At 38.7% G+C, this 22,525-nt stretch overlaps 1 protein-coding gene and 1 long non-coding RNA gene across 2 annotated transcripts in view; one reads left to right on the forward strand and one right to left on the reverse strand.

Annotated features, from left to right (window-relative positions):
• Nucleotides 1–7,288, forward strand: part of LOC117209905 — a 206,591-nt gene extending 199,303 nt beyond the window's left edge. Inside the window, exon 4 of the long non-coding RNA XR_004488006.1 lies at nucleotides 6,648–7,288. This is a non-coding gene — a long non-coding RNA (uncharacterized LOC117209905). The remainder of the gene's footprint in view (nucleotides 1–6,647) is intronic.
• Nucleotides 1–22,525, reverse strand: part of LOC117209904 (complexin) — a 320,967-nt gene that overhangs the window by 250,977 nt on the left and 47,465 nt on the right. The gene's annotated exons all lie outside the window — the stretch shown is intronic.

Raw genomic sequence — 22,525 nt, forward strand, 5'->3', positions numbered from 1 at the left:
TATTTTCTTATAAAACGAAAGAAACTTTTCGGACGACCTAATAATACGATCCGCGTGAATAGAAAGTTAACCGAAATTGTCTCTGCGGCGAAATGAAAGAAGACACGTTAGAAATGGATATTTCAGAATATATTCGAACCTAATAATCGATTATTCTATTATATTTAATATAACTGTGACGATCAGCCAGAACGCACTACGTCATGTGCATCGAGGACCCAAGTGTCAGACGATACTGAACTAATCGATGAGTCTTAATCAAGCAATATAGATGAAGACATTGCTGCAAGCGGGGCAATAATTTTGCGTTTGCGTGATTCAGATTGATTTTGTTGAATGATTGATAGTGAACGGCTACTTGATTAATAGCGTCGACGAATCCATATTCCGACCGATTGGATGCCAGCACCTTGAACAATTGCTCGATTGCTAGCCATTAAGGTCGTATATCCTATCATTACGAATCGTAAAATACTCGTGGACGAGAAATAACAAAGCAGATGAAGCGTGATAGTTGACAAGATCTTTCTGGATCATGTATATTTCCTTGCACTGTTATCGAATCATCAAATTACCTACATACTATACTTATCTTTCGCCGAATTGCAAATATAACTGTGACAGAAATGAGTGGACGTGAAAAAGATTAAAGGATTCGTAAGTATTATTCCCACGAGAAAAATGAAGAATTCCAGTGACGAGTTAACGCATCTATCTTAATAAATTGTTTAACCATATTCCATCAAAGTTTCATCTTCGACAAATACCATTTGCACGAACTACGTATATTTGTGCGTAATTTTATATAACGAAAGTTCCACATCAAAGGATCAAAGATCTTTGAACAGGTTTTCGTTCTGATCATTGTCATAAGAGATAATGTAACTGTTATACATAATGCTGAAACATGCGCAAGCTTCATCATTAGACGTTCAACGTAAGTGCTGCAGAAATCAAGTTAAGGAGTCAAACGATTCACCGGCAGAGTATCGCGCTTATGACATTGAGGAGCATCGAGAAAACGGGATTAGGGATTACGCGTAGGCACCAGGGAGTTCTGCCACTGTTTGAAGTTCGCCAAAGTTCTTGACAAGCAGCTTCTTGTCGTGACAATATCGCGAAGACGCCTTTCCTGGAGTGATACAAGAAAATTCATCGCGAGCGAACAAGCAGCGTTCGTGATTCACGAAACTGACTCCGACAACCTACAGACTAAGAGAATTTGTCTTGAAGCGACTGTATTGTAGCAAGTCTGTGTTACGTTGCACTCTGACCGCGAATTTTAGCCTGCGTTATCGCTAGACTACCAGTGTCTATACATTTATGGAAAATTTAAAGGCGTAAGAAAACACACACACAGCATATAACATGAAGAAATATATAAAATATCCGGAACGAACCACTGCCTAGATTCTATTCCTCTGAATACATTCATAAGAATTTGAATTTCCATGAACACCTGCCTCTCTACTAATGATTCTTCAAGTTTATCTAATTTTCTCTAAGTCTTCTAACGAAGAAATAAATTTTACGTATCTCTGGCCTCGCGCTGTCTACACTGACAGTCAAAGGCGTTTTATTCGCATCTCACCTGAACGAAATTTATTCAAAAACTCTTACACGCGTGCTGCATAAATCGAAGATTGATTGAGAAGATACAAAGTACGTATGAATACAAATTAATAATAAACGTACAGGTAAATCCGTAGATGAACCGATACTATACAAACCTCATTTCACGTACAGTATACATATACTCGTGATTCTCGTCTGTATGTACGTACAATGTATATGTCTATTAATTTCACGCCAAAACGGAATTCCTAATACAAATTCGCCGTTGCATCCTAAGCAGATTCGATTCGAAAATGCCAGTTCCCTTGAAAATGCAAGGGAACGCTATATGATTTGACCGCGCTTGCTTTAATCGAATCGAATAATCGTTCGCATTATTTTTCATCGTTGCGCAATTTCCACGATTGCCGAATCGTCTGCGGGGAACAGAACGGACGAAAGAAGAGGTGCGAGGCGGCAAGCACTCGGTTTTGCAATTCATGAATCACTAATTACTCCGCAGGCTCTCGTTAACAACGAAACTAAAGGACCGCCGGGACTTATCGATTCAGACGGAAATTCGGAGGTCGAGGGCGGAGAAGGGCGGAATGTACAATTTAAAGGGAAACGGCGGACTTGCGACGAAGCAAGACGTTTAAGTGAGTCATTAATTGCATTAAGTAAAGTGCGGTTGCCACGTCGAGGGACGCGTACCTCGGCTAACCGACACGGATAGAAGGTTCGCGGAAATTTGACCGAGAATTTAACGGGACATGCCACGAGTTTTGCCGCTACTGAAGATCGACATATTTGCGGTAGCATGGCAATGTTACGCGTCGCTCCGAAGAAATGTAATTGTCGTAAATGAATCCAGCCAGTCTAAATATTTTATCTCAGCAAAGGCGATCGTTTTAGCTTCGCGATTGCGCGCTCACCTTTGACTCTTCGTTAAATCAATTATAGATCAAATACGGATAAAAAGAAGACAGATGTATTGGCTAATTGGTCGAAACTCTAAACTCAGCATAGAACATAAACTAAAAATCTACAAAACGATGATAAAACCAATTTGGACGTACAGAATACCACTATGGGGGACAGCAGCAATGAGCCACATAAATAAACTACAGCTACAATCGAAGATACTGAGAGCAATAGTGAACGCCCCATGGTATGTCAGAAACGAGGATATACGCAAAGACTTAAAAATACCAACGATCAAAGAAGAAATTGACAGGTACGCAGAAAAATACGAGGGAAGAACGGCAACACATTCAAATCAGCTGGCTGCTGAAGCGAGCAAAACTCTCATAGAAAGAAGACTAAAAAGAAAACACCCCACTGACCTCACTAAAGAAATAAAATAGTCAAACTGGAAGATGATATCCCGCTAGGGGTAGCCATCCACGTGTTATTTAGCAATTAAGTTAGAAAAATTAACCAAATGTCAAGCTGGATAAATTGTAAAGTATAAATTAAATAATAAAAAAAAACCTTTGACTCTTCGTGATAGAGCGTAAGAGAAGATTGGAAGATTGGAACTTGAGAGAAAGCCTCTTCTTCTGTCATTAACTCTTTCACGAAGCTCGTACGTCATACGACCACGTCGAAAACAACATATTGTTAAGATTTGTAACTGTCACGATGATAGATGAATCACTATGTATTTACTATTTTGCTATCTATCGTGTAGAGAGTGCGTATTAATCAATAGATGAATAATTACATCCAAAATCTATATGAAATTTTATATATATATATATATATATATATATATATATATATATATATATATATATTTTCAAATATAATCACTCACTGCAGCATATCGTTTTAATTCAGTATCCTAACATTGAACCTTCAATTCAATTTCATTTTCTAATTTGTTCGTTGTTCGGAAAGATTGCGGTGTTCTTATTACGAAATGTTTCAACTAATACTACTTTTAAATGCATATAATAAAACACATTAAGGAGAATTAAAAGGAGTTTCTTTTTTACGGTTAGACAATGTTAAGCCTTATACATCGAAAAAATGCTGCACGTTATCTGAGCTGTTCATCTCTATCTAATTTAGCTTCATTCTTATACATCATGGACTTTACGGAACTCGCTTGAAAGACATAGCCAAGAAATGAAACACTCTAGAAGACTGTAAAAGCTACCTAAAAGTTCACCACCGAAAAGGACGAAAGTTTTTCCGAAAGATGACTTGCGTAGTTACAAATGACAAGCGGTCTACTTCTAGTTAAATCTTTCTTAACCTTCGCTACGAATTTTCCAAACAGCGTAACATTTGTTAAAACTACCATATACATATTTACATACTAAAAGATGTTTATATATTTATGAAAGAAGTTCTTTTCACAATCCTGTAGCCGTGTTGAAATCGTGTTGCGGAAGTATCGTATTATACGCGGGACGTTCGTATTTTAAACTCGTGAAAGATGTCGACAATCTTCCTGCACTGCATTAAGAAAACTCCATTGCGGTCTCATTTGAATATCGAAAACGTAGAAAGCTTCGACACGCTTGGAAAATGAGAATCGATCTCGGTGGCTTGACGTTCAAGTGTAAAATACCGCGGCATCCGCTAATCAAATATCCAGAGCGTCCTCGGCCGGAAATCAAACCGGAAACGGAAATCTTAGATCAAGGATCCGTTCATCTCGATCATCGATGGAGATCGCGGTCGGATTCGAAACGAACACCGAGAGCCATCTCTGCGATAAGGGTCGGAAACGTTCGAGGACCTGCACAGTCACCTTCTGTCGCGTGCGCTAGCGCGTCAAGGACGAAAATTCAATTTCCCGCTATCTGAACAGTGGCAAACGGACGCTGGCGAACTTACTTTTCCAGCGGACACGTTCTGTCGCTTGCCGGAACTCCATTGCCCCGTATTACAAGAAGAAATGAACGAAGAAGTGGAGGAGATAGGGAAAACGCAAAAAAAATCACAACCGTCCGGTTGCTGGTTGTTATCTCTTGTAGAAAGTTTGAAAAGTTAATTATAAAGAGGAAAGAGATGCATTAACGATCTTTATTAATGACGATAATCTCATGGTGTATAAGAAATTGGAAGTTTAACGTATGTCTACTTATACGTAGACCTTTTAGAGAAACTTCAGAGACTGATACACTTTGTAGATCAAATAAATAATTAACAAAATTTCCTCCGTTAGCTCTTTAGAAAATGTGCAACTTTTATTCGCTCTACTTTTTCGTATCTTTTGTCATTTACTACTAGCGGAACTGTTATAGGTACATTATAACGCTAGTCTTAGTTCCAGGAATTAGAATGATGATATGCCTACCGTGTTTCCATATCAATGATCAAATGTTTGACGTCTTTTCGATCGTAAAATAATAAACGTCTAACAGGTAACATATGTAGCTCTCACGAAGACATTGCAATTTTATTATTTAAAAAAAGGGACAGACATTTCGAGGTAGCAAATTGAAGATTCTATAAAAGCTACGAGACAAGAGCGCTTATTTATTGGACATATAGTAGCGTTGCGTTAAAATCAACTTCTTTATTTAAAAAAAAAAAAAAGGAGAGAAGAAGAAAGGAACAGGCACTTCATGACAGCAAATGAAAAATTTTAACAAAGCTGCGAAACAAGAACAAATATTCGCTCGTTAGATATACCATAGCATTGAGCTAACACTTCCTATTAATTACGATATTCTGTTAAAATACCAAAAGGGAAATATAAACAAACCTCGCGAAACTTTGAAACTCACGGAGGCAACGAGAACACAATTTCCCGAGGAAAAAGCGACGTAAGAGATAAACGAAAGAGATAGAACAGCGCGAACGTTAATACGAATACCCGAATTTCTCTGCAGCGTATCTCTCGAGCTCGAAAGGTATGAAGTTACGGCAACACGGAAATATTTTGAACAATGGCAAGTGCGCGCATCGCGCGAAGGGAAAAGCTCGAGCATTAGTCAGACAAGAGGCATTCGTTTCTGAATGAACTGACGCGCGATATTAAGTCGTCCCATATATCAAGCCATTTCAAAGAAATAACAAGGTCTTCGAATGCAAAGAAGGAGGCCAAGAAGTAGATAAATAGACAGGCGTGTACGAAAAGATGAAGAGACTACTGTGAGTTCAATCGAGCGCGCGAATCCTTTGCACGACCCTCCCAGCCGCGATCCTTTAAATCCTCTTCCCCCCATCGAGCCTCCCCGCTCACCAGAGCTTTTCGAGTTTCCCGACGTAAACAGTGCTAGCCTGACTCGCTGAAAAACTGGCCATTTCCGGCCATTCCTTCTCCAAACTGCCTGTTAACCTACATAAAATAACGAAACTGCAACAACTCCATATACATCTCCGTTCGTAAATATTAGGACACCGGCTGGTTTCGTATGAAACGCGAAAAGTAATCCGAGGTATCGAAAAAAACGATCGATCAATCAGCAATTCGATATGTGTAAAAAGAAAAGATATTGTTAGATCTATTTGAGAGAATGACGGTAATATAGTAAATTGTAATAATCGTGTATTGACGCTTGGATAGATTTTGGAAGTAAATCCTGTCGAAAAAATTGAATTAGACAGAGTACTCTGAGAAATCTACTCAAAATCTGCATGTGATTTATAAAATCGTCTGTAACACGCGTGGAACGAAATAGTAAGAAATATGATTTTATATAGTCATATGATTTTCGTAATTGACCGTTAAATTTGAAGGATTTTAAGGATTACGTCAGTGTAGAACAGCAATTTAAAATATTTAGCTCGTCGGAAGGATAGCCACAGTGAAATTCTACCAACGAGCATTGCCAAATTTCCAGCAAACAGTTGGCAGATGCACGTAAAATAAACCACCGATTCCTATTTGCGTTTCGAATAATTTTCAACACAGCATGCCTTTTGATCTACGCCGTAACTTTTATAGGTGCAACTCGAAATATACTCGTTTCATAATAATTTTCCAAGGTAATAAGTCTCCTCGGAAGGTCTGTGGTCATATAGTCTGTAATTCCGTAATTAGAAACTTCATCTCCATGGTCGAGCCCGCCGTGAAAGCGGTGCAGGCGCCTGCACGTTTCGCTCATTCTGCCTTTCATTTCTAATTCCAGGGCCCACATGCTGCGGCACAGCTATTTGTCTGTCGGCCGTCAAACGCAGCCTGCAACGTATTGTTTATAATTCGGCAAATGGCGGTTCCGTTCGGGGAGGCAACACGAGATACGCCGGTTGTTCCTGCTGCGAGCGAGAGACGAGACGCTTGCTCAAGACTGTAATCTAAAACCGAGAAGCGCCGGGAGAGACAGGAGACTGCAACCCGAGGACCTTCTTCGAGGATAACCCGCTCCACCGCTCGTGTTCCAAGCGTATAAACACATAGAAACCATCAGCTCTCGCTCTCCTCTGCCATATTCTGACCGAAAACAAACAACTCTGGGTTTCACGCGTCTACATCAATCGAGGTGGAGGAAGTTTCAGGAAAATTGCGTTTCGACGCAATCGCGGCGTATCGTAAAAGCGGATACGTACTTGCAAGGCCTGCAATTCGTCTGGCATAAAGCACACCGATGCATCTATGAAATTGCAACGCACGAATAGCAGTACGTGTGTTGGATGCTTCGGCCGTCCTGATCATTGAATGAGGATTTCAAGTTGGTTGCGAATGTCAGCAATATGATAACGACGGTAATCCCTTAGAGTTACAGTAGTAATGGAATTTTAAGAAGTTACACACGCCACTGACCTCACTAAAGAAATAAAATAGTCAAACTCGAAGATGTTATTCCTCTAGGGGTACCTAACCACGTGTTATTTAGCAATTAAGCTGGAAAAATTTATCAAATGTGCGGCTGGACAAATTGTAAAGTACAAATTAAATAATAATAAAAAAAACATGCAACATATTCATAAAAATTTCACAGGGTAAGCGTTTAAATACTTTGCCTCCTTTTTTCTTTTATTACAGCTCGCATTCTTTCCAATTTGCTTCATATGCACTACCGTGTCATATAGTCTGTGTTCTCATCATTTTACTAAACATTCCGGGTTTTTGTATCCGAATCGAATAGTATAGTCGACGATGAGTTAGCAGGCGAAGTAACTTGGATTCTCTTTGATACGATGTATTAGTAATAAATTGAATAAATAATTGCTACAGACACATAATCGCCAAGGTACTTAGTAATAACGCGAGCAACCAAGAACAATTTGCTATTCGTCTGACGTAATCGATGCGTATACTCGTTCTTCTTCTTACATTAGACAAGTAACGTTTCCGCGTGTAGTTCTAATTCGGTGGCCAGAGAGTGTAGCATAGGTGTCTCCGATAAATAACTGTCGCCCTCGATGAAAAGCCGCTCGAGCGAATTTACATGGAGCTAATTTATATGTACACAAGACTATTGTTTCAGACCCCGTCACTCTGATAAACGTCCGGCTACTGTTGCAAGTATCTCGACACGCTAGAGTTTATCGGGTTTACGATACGGATCGTAATGCATCCTTTATTTTCAGTCTAATACTCGAATAATACTCGTGCAGAATTAACGCGTGACATCGCAATTATTTGCGCGGTTGATAGAGACAAATCAAGCGAGGCAAGCGTTGCAGCGATGAGGAAGCGTTGCGGCGACGAGCAAGCGTCATAAAGATCAAAAGTTATTTCAACGGAAGATAAAAATCGACAATGACGAGGAAACTTGCGAGTATGGTTGCTTCCATGACATAGTGACCTCCTAAAAAGCATCCAGTTAGTCGCGCACAGTTCGTATGTATCGCGTTTCACATTGTCAACTTTGTAGTTCAACTCCATCTCGTCTAAAGTTACGTTTTCACAGATTTCGTATACTTTTTATGATACTGTCTCCTGTTTCCATTGCTGGTAGCTCTTCCGGCGTTATAATAAAATTTTGCTTTTTGTTTATCATTAGAGTGCTCTCTTTGGCTTGTTCCCTATTTTTGTTAAGCTCGCATTAATTTACTTAGATGCTGAGATCGCTTGTCCGAGATTCCTGACGCTCTACGCTTCTTTATTACTGGGTCGCGAATAATTAATCTATTAACTGGGAAAGATAAGTATACTTGGCGCTGGAAATTCTTGAATATAACAATTCTTTTATTTAGAACTTAACGATCGTTTTACGTTTCATTTTATTTCTGTTAAAAATTAATTATATGATACCTATGTTTGCAATGATTAAAATCAGCATAGTTGGAATTGTGGAGCATTTATTAAATTTGAATTTTGCAGTTAAATGGTAACCCAGATACGCTGACATTTTCGTGTGATGTTTTCCGAAATAATTTAATTTTTCCCTCATCTGGGCAGCTTGAATTAAAAGGAGAATTCAATTTTTCTATTAACTGGTTTTCAAAAACTGACCATCCATTTAAACAAATATCGGACAATGTTTAAAAACTCACGAAACAGAATAAAATTTTCCTTTCCTTAGAAATATAACAGACGCATTAAAATTATATATTAATAAAACGACGCGCTGAACAACTTAATAAAATGGTCGAATATCAAAATTTATGCATTCCTATGCCCAAGGAAAGTTAGTAATCTAATAAAATAAGGATTTAAAACCGTAGTTACCTGTTAATCGCTACCATTACTCTGTGCATTAGCTCACTGTGTAATGAGAACTCTGACTCATTTCAAACTATCACGAAGCTCATCGAAATTAGTTCAACGAAAATAATATCGAAAGTTATTTGGCTCGGAAAAATGGTAGAGAGAGAGAGAGAGAGAGAGAGAGAGAGGGAGAGAGAGAAAATAGGTGGGAAAACTTGATGAAACGCAGTATTATTAGAAAAGTTGAGGCATAGGGTCAACATTTACTGCGGCCACAGCGCGCTCTCCGTTTCGACCATCGATTTCCTCTTTCGAATTTATTTCGGGCTACGGGTCGTCACGAGAGAAGTCAGGTCGAAAAATTTTTCATTCCAATCGAACGCGGGAACTCCTTCCCCTGCAACAAAGTGCACCGTAGTTGTATAAAATTTATTACATTGACACTATCCCTTTGCCTCGGACCAATTGATAAATTATTCGAAAAGCAAACAGACCGAGTTCTAAAATTTCAAGACCGGAAAACGACGATTGGTTAGGACAGTTATCCTTTTAAGCATTACGAACGTAAAGGAATTGAAATAAACCTGGGAAATTACAAAATTACTAAAACGTTTAGTCTCTTTAAGATCAAATTTCGTTTTATTCTATAAGAAGAACCGTCCTTTTATTAATTTGTTAAGAATAGCAATTAACAGTAGATATTTGTTCAGCTGAAATTGTAAAGAGGACACTATACATTAAAATTTGACACCAAAAATAAAGACACTTATCGTTTATCCTTTAATCAATCTTGGCATTAGTGTTGCTAGTTTTTTTTCACCCAGTTTCCTACTTAATATACCTCATTATACCTACTATTTTACCCTAATATACTTTGATATGTACACAAATTTCAACAATGAATTTGTCAAGATATCATCACGAATAATTGTTTATTCATCCTTCCTGGAAATTTTTTCTATCCTAAATCAGTAATTTTCACTGTCAAATCCTTTCACTTCTTTCTAATCCAAGTTTCTCCTTCTAATCCTTTCCTTGTCAATCTAAACCAATTATCGCGTTCCCCATACACATCACCAGGTACCTCCTACTCATAAACAGAACGAGTAGTATTAGGTTGTCTGGAAAGTGTCTTTCTTCCGCAAACGTTTTTTTACAACAATGCACCTTCATAGAAACGTGAAACCACGTCTGTGAAATGTCACGGTGTCTATCTCAACAGAACAAAATGGATCGTACGTAATACGACAAAATAATACAAAAGAAAAAACGTTGTGCGTCTATTATTTCCTCATAGAACGAAAGAAACTTTTCGAACAACCTAATAGTTTTCTTGGGAATTTTGGATCTTAGTCGCTTAAATAAATGTATGGAAACACTCGCATTACATGTAGAAATGATATTAAAATAGTTTCATATTTATCTAACATGTGATTAACACGATATTCGTAGATACGTAGATTGCACGCGTCTCGGCACTCCTTTTGTCTCAGCATCTTCTTTTCCACCATGCGTACGGAACATTTGCATTCTTCTGTTTTACCAGACGTTGCGCACGCACATACTCATATATGTGCGTCACTACTACGCGACTAATCCAGTGTAGCACACAAAACTACACGTATCTCAATAAGTTTCATGAACCTCCGCGTCGTTCGTCGCGACAGGTTTGTCCTGGGCCTCGAGTTTCCACCAGCGCGTTAACGCGAGTTTCAACCATGTGCAGAAACGACACTGTCCGTGAGCACGACGTTCTCGAACAAAGCTGAATACGACAATGCGAACGGTCCGCCAGAGCGCAATACACTCACGTGCTCGTTTACGACCCAGGACAATGCAGCCTAAATGCTGCAGCGTCCAGCTGCTTTTAATTTCTTTAGCCGACCGTTGGTCGTCTTAACACCACGCCATAATCGCGTCTACAACAGGAACCGGAAGCGACGACGGATAGAACGGATATATACATAAATATCACTTTATGCTGGAGCAAACATCGCGCCAGACAGTCGCAATTTACGGCAACAAAAATACCAGAGACAGGGAATGGGTGACCAGGGTACGGCAGAGAAGATAGAAAAGCAACGGGAAACGGATGCGACGCGGAAACGAGGAAAAACGTCGATGGATGTTTACGTCGGTTTTAGCAGGCTGACGACGCGGGGAAGCGATCCTCCTCGTTTCTTTTGTCGCGTGGGATGTAGGCAGAACGCGACGTTTCGAACAGGATGAGTAACGAAGCGATATTCCCGCGCGTGTACACGGTTACAATAAATGAATGATTTCAGTGAGAAGGACGGTTGTGCATAAATAACAAGCCGATAAGCCGCTTTATGGTGGGAACACCTGACGTTCTCGGCGACGACTCGTTCCAAAGTATCCCTCTGGTTCTTTAATGGAGACCGAAATGAACACAGAGGCAAAGAAAATGTATAGGATTATTCTTTTTGGTAATTATTGGCAGTACAGAGATAGAAATAAATAGATATTTAAAACAACGCGAAGAGGGTTCGTCGAGCTGCCTGGAATCATTAACCTTTTTATAATTTTTGAATTTTTATATTCTTAAGAAGGGATGTTACTATTTCGAACAACTAGCGAAAAGACTTTTGATGTTTCACGAATATATAGACAAGTAGTACCGCGCTGCACTTTCTGAATATTTATATTTATGAAAGGAGATATTACTGCTATTTTGCTCAACTCATAAAAGGGCTTTTAACGTTTCAAGTAATATACTAATATAGTAATAGTATTATAATATATAAAACTGAAACGGAGAGTCACGCATACTGATAACGATTCCTTCGTATTTTCCTCAAACTTGAGATATTTTTGAATATTAAAAAATACGATTCAGTGAAAATGATATGGAGAAGACAACGGAGCTAAATCTTTGAGTGCTCGTTGAAAAAGCATGATATGTAGTCTGCCTTTATTTTCCATTCCAGCTGTTCAGCTTTGTATATTTCTATCTCTAGTACAAATCGTTAAACGATTTGTGGATATATATATTCGCGTTTTATACTTATAAGTAAGCAATCTGCTATTACGAAATTCAGAAACATATAACAACGTTCTTTGGTCTCGCACAATTTGGAAGTCTGCTCTTTGAAATCGCACAGAAGTTCGCGCCTGCTCCGAGCGTTTGTTTTCTACCCACCGATACGAAAACAGGTTACAAAGCAAAACAGTTTGGAAAAAAGGAAGAGGAAACGATGACGAAGAATTTATGCAGAATATAAAGTTGCGACTGTGATCGGGATCCAGCTACACGCATGTAAAGAAATCAGAATAAAACCGAGTTTTCCCAGACCGAGTAAAGTGCGATGTTTGAACAGTTTTCAGAAGTGGCTTTGTGTTTTCTCGAAACGCACACGTTTGCACACAATGTAACTACGATTCGTGGATTCGTACACGAAAACGATTCCTGAGAAACGGCAACATCCATCTTGAAGGCAGACAAACAGTGGAAAAAGATGTTTCTAAAATAATATTTGCGACTCGTTCGAAGAGAGAGAGAGAGAGAGAGAGGGAGAGAGAGAATGGGAGAGAGAGAGAAAGATCACCAGAATAGTGATCACAGGTAGCATCTCTTGGCTACTAATTAGTCAGACTATACCCCAATTACAGAAGCTCGAGTAGAAGGCAAATTAGAGATGCTGGATAGAAGCGAGATGGACAGTTTGCCAAATATTTGCCGGCCAATAATGATTAGCTTAATTCCACTCGGTCTTCCATGAGCTTGTGCTGTTACGGAGGTTATAACAGGATTTAGTTTCTTCGCCTGAATTTTCTGCACCATGCTGTTTGTGCTAACTACGAACTTAGATGCAGTTGACTCAGCTAATTACGATCGGAAATGTCTCGGTTCTTTCGTTACTGCTCGTTAAAATAACGCTGCTTTTTAATAATCGTACAGCAACGAAGATGTAAAAAATTGTCTAGCATGTACTTGGTGTCTATTAATCAACGTTGCATCTAATCGAAACGAAATAACGATTCTCAAGACTTGTAATAATTTCCTAATAGTATTTCACGCTTTGTTTTCCGTCTTTTAATACTTATGGTCGTGGGTGTTTCTGTTAAACGAAACGCGACCTCCGCACCCCGTTAAACGCCCCGAATGAAAAACCGTACAAATCGTTCAATTTCAGCCGCTTGACACGTGTCTGACACAACGACGAGAACAATCAGCTTAGTGCTGCAGTGCATTCGGCACGAAAAAGCAGCACATCGCAAGGGAGATCATTGATCTATCAGAGTGGCTGTCGAAAATCTTGTAAAACAATTACTTGGAAGCAACATTGGCAGAGAAACTCTTCCCGTCTTTAACATTCGAAACAGCGAAGATAATTCACAGGGATTATTTGGTTTCGATCGAGCAACGAGGAAAAATCGGTGATACTTTCCCGTAGAAAACGAAAACGATAAGAAAGGATGACTTCGAGCGACAGAGAGGAAAAAGGAAAATCGTAAGAAGAGGACAGCAGAGGGCTAACGGAAAGGATTCTTTCAATTAGTTTGTCGACTCTTGAGATTCCAGTTAATCGACTCTCTTCTCGGACGTCTGCTACTCTAATGATCGTTCACATCGAGAGAGACGTTGGATGGTTTCTCCATTATGCAAGAAGTTGAACGCATCCATATTGATAAGCCAAGTTCTCGGATTTTCCGTAATATGTACTTCAAAAACGCTTCGATAAATCTTTACGGTGCGTTCAGACCAAGTCTTGCTCCGCCTTAGCAAAAATTCGGCGATAGAATGCACGTCTGCAGTTTCGATTTGCTAAATTTTACCAACGTCGGGGAAAAATGAGTATTCGCTTGGTCGTACCATTGGATTAAATCTGTAGATTTCATGAAACCAGGAGGATTGTGCAATCTTTCCCTCCTTTTTTACTGTGTTAATACTAGTTTGTTATATTATTAATATTATGCTAGTTCGTTATATTATTATATTAATACTAGTTTATTGCTACAAACAACTGTTAATTACGCTACTACTCCGTGACAGATTGTTATAGCGATCAACACTCGAACGTAAAAAAGATGCGTAGATTTCGAGGTGAAAAGAAGTTTGGCCGAACATGCTGAATCCGATGTACCCGGCGTAGACTTAATAAGCCAGCCAATGTACGCGAAATGCTCCGCGACGATGTTGAGAAGAATGCGATTGCTGGGCAAACACGCCAGGAATTTTCCGTGAAATAATTGCCAGGCTCGATGGTTGCGAAACTTGGTTGATCTTTAACCGAGGCTGCAAGTTGGCCGAGACGATGGAATTCACGGAGAAGAATCGTCGGTGGACAGATCGGAAAATTAGTGGTGGATAGCGTGGCGTACGTTTGAAAGGTGATCAAAATTTCGGATCGTTGGGAACGATGGAGCACGAGGAGCGTGCTCGAAACTCGGTGTAATTAAAGGAACGCCGATGGTCAGCTCTTGAAAAGTTTCCGCGGTCTCTTTACCCACTTCAGCCGCTGACAATGAGTAACGAGTTTCGGGCCATTAGAGAAAATGGAAGACGAAATAACTAGCCGGACATGGTTCCACCTTAAAAACTCGACGAAGAACGAAAAACCAGTTGGCCTCTGCCTTTCGAATTTCGCCGAACGTTTCCGACGAATGCACTTTGCCGATGAGGATACGATTGCACGCATCGGTTACTCGAAAAATTCCTTTCAGCTCCATTTTGCTCCGTAGAGGAGGAGAGACCACTTGCACCATGGAAAAAATTAATCGGCAAAAGTGTCGCGGGATTTGAAGAATATCTGGGTCACCTTTTCAGACAGATGAGAGAGAACGAAATGGATCAAAGAGCCAACTATAGGGGAAAGAATTTACATAAATGCTTAAGTGGCTGCCGTTCACAAAGAGGAAGAGAGGAGAGCAGTATCTTAAGAAGTTCGGCCCCAGAAAACGAAGAAACTTGAAGTTTCTGTAATGAGCTCAAAATTTTTCCCTCCTACCCTTCCCTATCTAGTCGAGTTTGCGAGCCTCTTATCGACCGAATCGCGGCTCTCCTTTGCTTTGACAAACGTCGTCCGAGAAAGTTCGACGATAAGAAAAACTAAGATGAACTCGTAGAATACGGGATTACTTTTTAATCGTTTCGGGCTCGAGCCCCGAATTAATAAAAAAAAGAGGGGAGGGAAAGAGGAAAGACGAAGAGAAAAGAAAGAAGAGAATGGAAGATGACTTTAACCGGGAAGAAAGTTTCTGGTTGTGTCGGTGACGTCTCGCGCACGTCCACGTTTCTTCGGAGAAGTTAAAAAGTTAAACCGTGACTCGATGGGTGCAACGAGCCATCGATATCGATTGGACCTGAGCACCGATTAATGAATATCGACATCCCAGTTTCCCCAGTTTTCTCCGAGTCTCTTCGAATTAATTATAAACAGTACAGGTTAAGAATTCAGTAACTGAGATTGCCCTAAATTGCTATTTATAAGTGTTGCTTCTGGTCTGGCGTTGGTCGATTTAATTTTGATAAAACAATCACGACAGACCCAATTATTTATACGATTTTACCTTTCTAAACGATGCAGGATATCGAAGTTATCTGACAGAAAGGATATCCTATTAAATATTAATTTTACTAAAATAGAAACTCTTGTAGAACGTAAGAATAATTTGATAGTATAGAAGTATGCAAATAATTATCATAATTCGTAGCTTTTTCGGGTTTCTTTTTAGGATTTTGTTATCATTTTTACTATGTATTTTTAATAAATAGAAAACCGTCGAAGACACCTCTTTAACACTCACTGTAGGTTAATCCGAATGACGAAGAACGCAACAATTATCAAACTTAATGAAACACATTCGACAATCTGTGGTAGTAAGAGAATATCCATTTTTCGCAGAAGGGAATTTCAAAGGGATTTTCATTCGCGCGTAATTCTGACGTCTCGTGACTGTCAACGTGCTCCCTAAGTATAAACTAATGGTCACAAAATATGTGGAAGAAAAGCGACGATTATAGTACGTTCGCGTGCGAAAGAAATTGACTTCTCCTTGAGAACAATTAAACCTGTCGTGATCGTGGAATTTTTCTTTTCCAACCTGGCTCTTTTATTTTATCAACAAAAAGATGTTTAGAATATATTTGAATAACATTGAATATAGAATGCAATCGCGTCAATAAAATTTTGTTCAAACTTATGGAACAACACGGCTAACTAAACGCGATTAAGTCTCTTTTGCATACTAGTTTACCAAGTAATGATATTAATGAATTTTCAAGTTACGTATTATAAATTATAGACTTTTATAAGCTTCTTATATACACTAAAGTCAAACAGAATAATCAGACGACAAGTATTTTCTGAAACTTGTTTATAAAACTTTACCCGTTTAATGATTGGCTTATAAAATTGTTACGCCATTGATCCAATAATACAAGAAGGACAAAATCATCGATTTTCTCATCAAACTTCTATAAACATCAATTAATGTAGATTACAGAGAATCATACCGCGGAAAATAAGCAAAACGAAGTAAATCCTAATTTGACCCAGTTTATACGATAGCCGTCAACCGGGCGATGATTAACGAGTTTGTTATGTCGAATTAACATTTTTTTAATCCCGATAGGTTCGACCGGCTGATTATTGACGACGCAAATCCGATCAATTAATCGCCACTGGACGTCGCATCGTAGAGTTCGTAACGTTACAAATTACGTGGGGATGTTTGATCGTTGAATTTTCCCAATTCATCGTCCGCGTACACGCGTGGATTCTCCACGTACGAACCTAATTCATTTAAGGCAGCCGGCAAGAGGCATCATTTTTCATAGATTCGTGACTTTGCCCCGTAGAAAGGAGACAGTTCATTTATCTTGGCTAGGCAAAAAGACATTCTTCGGTAATCTACACATCGTTTCTTCCCTCCCACAACACCATATTGCCTCGCGAGCGCGTTACATAATTTTTTCATTCATTATCAGTCGCGTATCGCGGTCGTATAAAGTCGCGCGCGCGTTAACACATTCATCGGCGAGCGTATTTTCATAGAGCTTGCACCCGCGCCTCTTATGTCGCCACTTTTTACAAGCGTCACGAAATACAAAGCAAAAAAATAGGAACGCACGATAAACCAGACGACTATGCAAAAGACGTTACGAAGAGTGTGTTCAAGAGTTTGGTGGAGAATTTGCAAAACTCCTGCAAAAGAGATAACCACGTTCCGTGGACATTGCGTAATTTATCACTTACTTGCCATAATTTAATACGGTTTATTAATTACGGTTACGCGATACGCCGATGTTAATAATATTTTCTTAATTTTCACAAATAAAAGTGTTACATCGTCTACCGATGCAACTTGCTTATTACGCTTCCTCAGTATCATTAAAAAATAATAACTATCTCGGCAATGTGTAAGTAATTACGTGGTATACTTTAGAACATTTATCGTGTGTTGGTGTAGGCGTGGCGTAAACAGAAAGCTCAGTGACGGTGAATGCATTAACCCTTTCACTGTTAAATCCGTACATCGTACGATCGACAAACATAAACTATTGAAACTTATAATTGCCATGTCGAACAATTATGTATTAGCTGTTTTAAGAACGATTATACGATCTACTATGAAATCGACACGGTAAACATAGATAAATGAGGACACATAAAACAATAGTTTTAAGAAAATTTGTCTTGCTACACAGTGAAAGAGTTAACGTGTGCTGTCGCGTCGATGCGACGTGGCCAACTGATATTCCATTCCACCGTGTATGATACGAGCTCGTTAGGGAACGAACTCATTACTTTTTCGAGTAGCAGCTGAGTTTTTGGACGCACAGCTTGCCTCGCGCCAAATTGACCGTATTTTAGCGAGAATTTTCCGGATTTTCCAAGCCGTGGAAGGTTTCGATTTTGTCTGGTGCAGGCCACAAAAATTTCAAAACTCGTTTCGCACAACATCTACGAGTATCGTAAATATTCCATAGGATCGGGCGTGTAACAACATCGAAAACCATGCGAACGACAGAATTCGATTCCAGAGCTCGTAAATTAACGATAACGCCCGGACAATGGTCGTGCATTGTTCCAACAAAACTCTTCGAACGAAAATAAAAAAAATATTACCGTCCTTTCTACTGAAATAATAAAATTTCTCTAAAAAGCTACGGGGCTGGCGAAACAAATTTTACTGTTGCAAGAGATCGAGTAATACTTTGTAAACGTTGCTTTCTTTTTTCATTTGATTTCGTAAAAATACGTCCAACGTATAGCGGCTAAATCATCGGATTGACTTTTATATTTAGTGATTTTCCTTGCAATCCTTTGAAACTAGAAATTAGTTGCTTGGAAAGTTATACAACATACATTGTATTGTTTGGTGACTCACAGTTGTAAAATATCGTGATAACTGCACTGTACCTGTAACAAACAAAAATTTATATTTTAATATTTTTACTACTAATATAATGAAAAAAGTTATGTACAAAGAGCCACGTTTAATAAATCCAGACTAATCATGAATAATAGCGGCAACTTTTGAATTTTATTGAGTCACTCGATGAGTTTCTGCCAATTTTCATGCGTATCCCCTCTCCCACACACACAAACACACATACACTATATAATTATTTATCATTCTTATAACAAGTACTTTCAATTAATTGTAGAATTTACTTGAAACCATCAAATAATTACGAAATTATTTCTGCTATCTTGATTTTAATTTTTATTCGTATTTACACGAACAACATGAAAATTGTTTCCTTTCCTTTTCGCTTTTCTCACGAGCTTCGAACAGTTTCACTTGATAAGGTACACGTATCGCTCTTCCAAACGTATGAGCACAAAGTATATTTCACGAACGCGTTAAGTACATATGTATATACGGTCCTATACAGATTTTATATTCTTATCTAAAGAGAAACTACATACATGCAAAGGGGATGCACGTTCGGAAAGACCAAACGAATCGCGAATAACAACTAGATTTCGAGGGCAAACAGATCGATGGCCGATATCGATTAGATCGTGTTAGAAGAGACAACACACCGGTAGACATTAACATCTTCGGGGCTTCGGTAGCCTGCAAGTACTTTCCCATAGCAATTTTACGAAGCAGTTAACACCGCTAACAAGTTATCAGAGTGAGATTGAAGGAAGATAGCCCGAGTAACCCGAACACTTCGCCGTCGATATAAACTCACTCCAGTTTGATCGGCTTACGGAACTCAGCCCGCGGCTACTTCAGCTTATCGACGTGGATGCTACCACGTATAGAGAGGTCTTCAATTTTACCGCCTCTATATTGTCTCTATATAAGCGGGGCTATCTTCGCGGAAACTTGGGAAGCGGTAAAATTTGCGAAGCAACTTTATCGGGAAACATCGTCCGAAGACCGATCCCGAAAGTGCCGCACTTTCACACGTTCAACGAGACTTCTGTGAAAATGTGTGACCGAACGTAAAGAAGGTTCGGGCGAATAGATATCGTCAAGGACTATATAAACTGGCAAGTGTAAAACGAGAAATTTGTTGCTATTGGAAATGTAACGACGAGTTTCGTATTCTTCTGAGTAAGATTAAGCCTGGTTTCGTGGATTTTCTCTTGTAATAATATGTGAGGCGAGCTTAAATACGAGAATGTGTACGAAGATGTTTCCCCAGGTGTGCTCCAGAATCCTGACGAATGGCGAGAATATATAGAGAATCATTGGTGATTGTACGCGTGATCACGTGGATGTAAAACACGTATGAAGTGAGCTTGCCAAAGAAATCGGTTTTTATTCATTTCGTCGATGTATAAAGAGAAGAAGGATTCTTCGAGGATCGTTATCAATTATGAATGATTACACGGATGTAAAGCACGTATCGTGCAGTGAGATTTCCAGCGAAATGTTCACTTACTTCGTTAACGAATAACAAGAGGAAAGATTGTTTAAAAATCGTTATTACTAATATTGAGAAATCGAAACCAAGACTCAGTTGGATATCTCCTGTCTCATCCTGGTTTCATCGTTAAAAAAATTCTTCATTTTTCCATTTCTATCAAACAGATCCAAATAGGTGTATTGAAGTATTCGCAAATACGAACATTGATAAAAGAAGGAGGAATAATGTCGATACTCAGCACAATTACGTAGAACGATTTACACAATCGGTCCGCGAAACTCGAATCACGGTTGAAACAGTTAAATTATGCATAGAGATGTGGCAACAAAATACGATGTAAATTTAAAAGATGGGAACGACTGGTGTTTCCATGCGCGTATTCATAACAATTCACCGTCGAGATAAATCGCTACGGGCGAAAGTCACGTTCTTCCCACGGACCGAGTGCTTCCACTAAAAATTCCATCGCGAATCTTGGGCTATCACCTCTAAAACTTCATTAAACGTTTATCAACCTAATGGCCCCGCCAGCCGTGAAATAGTTCCGCTGATTTTTAAACCATCCCATCCAGCTGACCCAGAAAGACATCACGCTCCTTCTATCTCTCAACCGAGAGTATTGAAACATTCAGACACTCAACAGCTGACGTAGGAACGATATTTTCATGGAATATATCCAGTTTAATGGCAAATTGCGATTCCCATCGAATGGATATCTTGGAACACTCTATCGTTACAAAGTACACAGAATAAAATTCGAGATTCATGAAAGAACTTTTGGCGAACGTTGAATGGACGTCACAAATATCGACGTTCGACTGAAAATCCGCTATGCTGGAAGAAAACGCGTTTGGGTCGAGTTTCTGAACGATTCGTCGTCTTGTTTCTTAACACGTTCACCGCGATTCTGATTTTCATTAGCTACGACGTTGAACGCTAACGAATAATTCTCGTACGCTAGATGCTTTTATATCGTAAAACTTAAAATGTGTGTTTCATACGAATTACTGTGAAATATTTTATCGCAATTTCGAGCTTTCTGGTTCATGTCCTAAATTCAACTCGGTACCGCTAGCATAATCCAAAAGTACACCAGTGTTCATAAATATTAAAACAGTTACACGTCTGCTATGAAGTATCTGATTGTTACACACGTAATTATTAAGTACGTAATATTTCATTGTTAATGAAACAATTATGGGAAACCTGTACAAAAGCGAGTACTTAAGGTTCTGCATCTATAACATTTTCGTTTATGAAACAAATTGTATCATCAAAATTGTATTCATTGGATGCCTTCATAATGAACATAAAATAACAAAAATAACTACCATTTAAATCTTCATATTACGTGCATTAATCAATTAATTGTCTAATGAATAATTTGAATAATTTGTATAATTTTTATTACGACGTTCTACTTTACAATCCAAGATACCAAACCAGTCCTAATAAAATCCTTCGAAACTTAATTTTATAATTTCGTCACGTTTTATCAAGTTTATCTTACAAACATCTTAGAAACATCCCTGTTACTTATAAACAAGGCTGTGGATCTAAATCTTACGCAACGGATGTGTTAAGGGGAATAGGACATTTTTCGACCGGACAGACACTTTTAGCTTCCTCCGCACATTAAAAATAATTTCAGTGTTTCGTTCGAAGCGTTAACTGCAATAGCTGGTCCCCAAGCAATCTAGTTGTTATTCTTGGTCTTTGGAAAGCTTCTGTCCCTTAATTCTTGATATCCTTCTTCCGAGTCTCTGGAGGCGATTCATCGTTCGTAATCACCGACGACTTTATCACCCACGTGCTCATTATCTTGCGTCACGCTTTAATAGCTATCGAAATATAAAATTGTCCCTGGAGCAAAGCACGTTGCTGGAGGAATTATCAAGGACGCGCGGTGGCTGTTGCTATCATTTTATATTTGCTCGGAATGTACGAAGGAGCAATGCTTTGTAAGGATTTTATCTTCGTTACGCTTCCGTCTGTAACGCGCAACCATTACTCTTCATCTATTTTGTATTTTTTCATCATCTACCGCCTGAAATGCTCTGAACGTTTCACATTCTGCGTTAAATTAACGCGTTTCTCGCCAAGATCGTTCGATGGAACTTCAATTTTTACGGCACGCGTGTTTCGCAGTTGTACAAAATTAATTTATAAAAGTATCGTGTGGAAACACATGGAAAGTTCAATTTTCAAGTGTTCATACTTTATTGAATATAAAACAATTCATTTGTTTATTTTCGTACTGTAAATTGAATATTATAACACTACATTCTCATCATCATTGAATCATCATCTTTGAATCATCAAAGTATATTTATCAATTTACTAATTTTATAATCTTATTTATTATTATTATTTGTTATTATTTCTTCGTAGTAAATAAATATAAAATAAATATAATATCCAGAAAATGTACACGAATCACAATTATTCGAGGATTATCCATGACAGGAAAGAAGATATTTTTTTGAGCATGAAATTCGAGCTTAATAATTTTACATAATGGATACGTTTAAAGGACGATTTATTCCTCAAAAACTGCA

This window comes from Bombus bifarius, unplaced genomic scaffold, assembly GCF_011952205.1.
Source record: "Bombus bifarius isolate JDL3187 unplaced genomic scaffold, Bbif_JDL3187 scf7180000008194, whole genome shotgun sequence".
NCBI lineage: Eukaryota > Metazoa > Arthropoda > Insecta > Hymenoptera > Apidae > Bombus > Bombus bifarius.